Source organism: Schistocerca serialis, chromosome 4 (genome assembly GCF_023864345.2).
Source record: "Schistocerca serialis cubense isolate TAMUIC-IGC-003099 chromosome 4, iqSchSeri2.2, whole genome shotgun sequence".
In the NCBI taxonomy this organism is placed as follows: Eukaryota; Metazoa; Arthropoda; class Insecta; order Orthoptera; family Acrididae; genus Schistocerca; species Schistocerca serialis.
In genome coordinates this window covers 351,997,125-352,002,396 of record NC_064641.1, presented here as the reverse complement: position 1 = coordinate 352,002,396, position 5,272 = coordinate 351,997,125, and the positions used below count along the sequence as shown (strand labels likewise).

Here is a 5,272-nt window from a genome sequence, read left to right as displayed (position 1 = left end):
GAGTCGAGGGGTATGAAAGGGAAGGAGTGGTTGGGAAGGGAGTAAGACAGGGTTGTAGCCTCTCCCCGATGTTGTTCAATCTGTATATTGAGCAAGCAGTAAAGGAAACAAAAGAAAAATTCGGAGTAGGTATTAAAATTCATGGAGAAGAAATAAAAACTTTGAGGTTCGCCGATGACATCGTAATTCTGTCAGAGACAGCAAAGGACTTGGAAGAGCAGTTGAATGGAATTGACAGTGTCTTGAAAGGAGGATATAAGATGAACATCAACAAAAGCAAAACAAGGATAATGGAATGTAGTCTAATTAAGTCGGGTGATGCTGAGGGAATTAGATTAGGAAATGAGGCACTTAAAGTAGTAAAGGAGTTTTGCTATTTGGGGAGCAAAATAACTGATGATGGTCGAAGTAGAGAGGATATAAAATGTAGGCTGGCAATGGCAAGGAAAGCGTTTCTGAAGAAGAGAAATTTGTTAACATCCAGTATTGATTTAAGTGTCAGGAAGTCATTTCTGAAAGTATTTGTATGGAGTGTAGCCATGTATGGAAGTGAAACATGGACGATAAATAGTTTGGACAAGAAGAGAATAGAAGCTTTCGAAATGTGGTGCTACAGAAGAATGCTGAAGATTAGATGGGTAGATCACATAACTAATGAGGAAGTATTGAATAGGATTGGGGAGAAGAGAAGTTTGTGGCGCAACTTGACCAGAAGAAGGGATCGGTTGGTAGGACATGTCCTGAGGCATCAAGGGATCACCAATTTAGTATTGGAGGGCAGCGTGGAGGGTAAAAATCGTAGACGGAGACCAAGAGATGAATACACTAAGCAGATTCAGAAGGATGTAGGTTGCAGTAGGTACTTGGAGATGAAAAAGCTTGCACAGGATAGAGTAGCATGGAGAGCTGCATCAAACCAGTCTCAGGACTGAAGACCACAACAACAACAACAACAACCCTGTATTCACCTGACCAGATGTCTTGTTCCTCCTGCCACCGAACTTCACTAATTCCCACTATATCTAACTTTAACCTATCCATATCCCTTTTTAAATTTTCTAACCTACCTGCCTGATTAAGGGATCTGACATTCCACGCTCTGATCAGTAGAATGCCAGTTTTCTTTTTCCTGATAACGACGTCCTCCTGAGTAGTCCCCGCCCGGAGATCCGTATGGGGGACTATTTTACCTCAGGAATATTTTACCCAAGAGGACGCCATCATCATTTAACGATACAGTAAAGCTGCATGCCCTCGGGAAAAATTACGGCTGTAGTTTCCCCTTGCTTTCAGCCGTTCACAGTATCACAACAGCAAGGCCGTTTTGGTTAATGTTACAAGGCCAGATCAGTCAATCATCCAAACTGTTGCCCCTGCAACTACTGAAAAGGCTGCTGCCCCTCTTCAGGAACCACACGTCTGTCTGGCCTCTCAACAGATATCCCTCCGTTGAGGTTTCACCTACGGTACGGCTATCTGTATCGTTGAGGCACGCAAGCCTCCCCACCAACGGCAAGGTCCTTGGTTCATGGGGGGACTCCAAATATACAAACATCAAACAAAACAACCTGACTCCATCTTAAATGACAATAATGACAATATTTGCAACAGTATCATCTCTGTTTTCAGCAACTGCCTACGTTGTTGAATTTGCAATGCACGCACACACACACACACACACACACACACACACACACACACATACCTCTTAATATTTACTATAAATTTTTAACTGACAGCCCCCAAATCTGCTTGTAACCGCTGTCAGCTTGAAACTATATGTACATCAACTACTGCAAAAATTGTACGTCCATCTGCATATTTAAAGCATTAACCAATGTATTATCCCAATCATTTGGCAGTTATTATATGTAACAGATATAATCTTAAGACCCCCTGCTTTGTAAAGTCGCTCTCGTACAAATACTCCTGCCACCCTCTCTCTCCCTCTCAATTTCTTTCTCTCTTCCTCTCCCTATGCCTCCAGCCTCTCATATCTATCTCTGAATCACAACCAATTTTACCATTGTAGCCAACATAATTATTGTACTTAAAGTTTGTAACATTTAAATGACCTTGATACTTTAAAGTTCCAGCATAGCTCATAAATTGAAGACAATGCGATATTAACTCTTCTTTCTCGTCTGGCGTGTGTGGCGGAGGTTACTTTTTTGCCGCTGCCATTTCACTTCTTCTTCTGTTCCAGTCGCCAATGTTTCGCAGTAAGAATGACTGCTGGTAAGTTTCCGTGTGAGTTCGAGTCTATGTAATTTTTACCTTCAGCGTCTTACCGCGATAAATGTGGGAGAAAGCAATATATTGGGTGATTTAACTGAAGAAAAACTGAAATAAATCTTATCACATGTCCATAATGTAGTCTCACCCACATGTTTAAAATCGATAGAAAAATTTCACAGAACAAGAATAAAAAACAGAACACAGTGATTTGAATAAACTTCTTTATGTAACACGTTCATAAACGGACTAAAAATTATAAATAATTTGTCCTAGCCCCATATAGATTCCTAAAGCGAAACAGATAGTCCTGAAAAACTTGTGCTTGTGAATTTTTAATAGCTATGACAGTTCTTGTAAAATTTAAAACGATAAACGTTGGGTACAGCTCATAGTAAGGAATGTACAGAGAAGCTGTCGTTGACAAAAATCACACAACAGTTCATGTCATTTGCAGTGCAATCAAATTGCTAGTGACTTGGGTGAACTGTTCAGACACCAATTACCTAGCACCCCACATTTTTCGTTGTAAATTTTACGATTATTGTCATAGCTAGTAAAAATTCACTGACACAAATTTTCAAGACTACCTGTATCGAGTTAGGGATCTGTATGGGGCTAGGAGAAATTATTTTATACTTTCTTACTCCTTTTTAAAAAAGACGTTATATTAAAAAAATTGTAAATACATTTTATGGTTGTCATGTCGGGAGACATATGTAGAAGGTTATATGTTGGTTATATATTGCCCAATTCTTGTTGGAATGTGCGCTCTAGGAAAGGATTCGTGCACCGCTTTGAACTTTACGTTTTGTAAATGTCTTTCTCGTTATTCATGAGTACGTCTTCTTCATTACTAAACGTTGTTCAGAAAATTATTTTCTGTCTGCAGCGGAGTGTGTGCTGATTTTAAACTTGCTTACAGATAGAAACTGTGTGCGAGAACGGGATTCGAAACCGGAATCTTTGCCTTTTGGGGACAAATATTCTTCTGCACGGGCATGACTCATGATCTGCCCTGGACAGCTTCAATTCTGACAGTACCGATTTCGATTCCTGGTCCGTCATAGAGTTTTAATCTGTCAATAGATTATATTAAATGTTGCGTCGGTCTTGTACTACATTGAAACTTCCTGGCAGATTAAAACTGTGTGCCGGACCGAGACTCGAACTTGGGACCTTTGCCTTTCGCGGGCAAGTGCTCTACCAACTGAGCTACCCAAGCACGACTCACGCCCCGTCCTCGCAACTTTACTTCTGCCAGTACCTCGTCTCCTACCTTCCAAACTTTACAGAAGCTCTCCTGCAAACCCTGCAGAACTAGCACTCCTGAAAGAAAGGATATTGCGAAGACATAGCTTAGCCACAGATTGGAGGATGTTTCCAGAATGAGATTTTCACTTTGCAGCGGAATGTGCGCTGATATGAAACTTCCTGGAAGATTAAAACTGTGTGCTGGACCGAGACTCGAACTCGGGACCTTTGCCTTTCACGGGAAAGTGCTCTACCAAGTGAGCTACCCCAGCACGACTCACGCTCCGTCCTCACAGCTTTACTTCTGCCAGTACCTCGTCTCCTACCTTCCAAACTTACAGAAGCTCTCCTGCGAACCCGGCAGTACTAGCACTCCTGAAAGAAAGGATATTGCGGAGACATGGCTTAGCCGAGTTCGAGTCTCGGTCCAGCACACAGTTTTAATCTGCCAGGAAGTTTCATATCAGCGCACACTTCGCTGCAGAGTGAAAATCTCATTCTGGAAACATCCCCCAAGCTGTGGCTAAGCCATGTCTCCGCAATATCTTTTCTTTCAAGAGTGCTAGCTCTGCAGGGTTCGCAGGAGAGCTTCTGTAAAGTTTGGAAGGTAGGAGAAGAGGTACTGGCAGAAGTACAGCTGTGAGGACGGGGAGTGAGTCGTGCTTGGATAGCTCAGTTGGTAGAGCACTTGCCCGCGAAAGGCAAAGGTCCCGAGTTCGAGTCTCGGTCCGGCACACAGTTTTAATCTGCCAGGAAGTTTCATATCAGCACACACTCCGCTGCAGAGTGAAAATCTCATTCTTGTACTACATTGTCCGTCATTGTGTTATACTACTCAATGTACCACAATTTATATAAATTGAGTTTACCACTTCTATTTTCGACAAGAGCCCGAGCGATTTATGCTGGAGCACACTTTTTGAACGGCTTATGCAACAAAATCCCCTCAATCTGTTGGCTGCGGCGCTTGCAGTATGTTACGTCTGTGAGGAGGATCAATACGGCCTGTCAAACCTTTGTGAAGACAATTTGATGTATGCCATACGTTTTCCATAATGATTTGTGGTAGATATTTTTTAATGAAATGGGTGCGTCAGCGTTGTTCTCTTGTTTACAGAATAAACTCTTCATAAATAGTGAGCTCTTCCTTTCACAATCATGTCAGCTTGATAAGGATTAAGACAAGTGGATTGCAGTCTGTAATAGTGGGGTTCTAAGTTTAATTTAGCCATTTCGATTCACATAGTGAGAGAGTATAGGCCATGTCAGAAACCACATTGTGTTTTGTTGCAGTTGGACTTTAATTCTGTGAAAGCCAAGTGCTAATGTTGTCAACTATTATATTAAGTAGATCATTTACATTATACTCCGCGTCTTTCACCTTAACGCTTTTTCCGTCTGCAAAGACATTTTTTGAGTTATATGTACGTTCAGAGGCAGATGATTCACGTGTAACAAGAAAAGTAACGGGTACAAAAATAACTCTGAATCACCCGCAATTTTGCATGATCTCATAGCATTCCAACTTAGGCAACAGTACTAAGTAGTCCAAATAACTACTTTTTTAAAATAAAAAATGCAGTGTATATCTATGAGTTAACGAATTTTTTTTGAGAATTTTGACAGTTACGAATATTGCGCACAACATTTAGAAGTAAATCGGCGTCTTGTGATTTACGGTAATCGTAACACTTCTTATAACTAACATAACGTGTTACATTTATTATTCCCCTTAGAAAAGAGTGTATACTGATTACATTTATAGTAAGTCAAACCTGTTTTA

General features: G+C 41.0%; 1 non-coding gene across 1 annotated transcript; it reads left to right on the top strand.

Annotated features, from left to right (window-relative positions):
* The first annotated feature begins 4,149 nt into the window (after positions 1-4,149).
* Positions 4,150-4,224, top strand: Trnas-cga (transfer RNA serine (anticodon CGA)). The gene has a single exon. It is a non-coding gene; the product is annotated as a tRNA-Ser (tRNA).
* Positions 4,225-5,272: the final 1,048 nt, after the last annotated feature.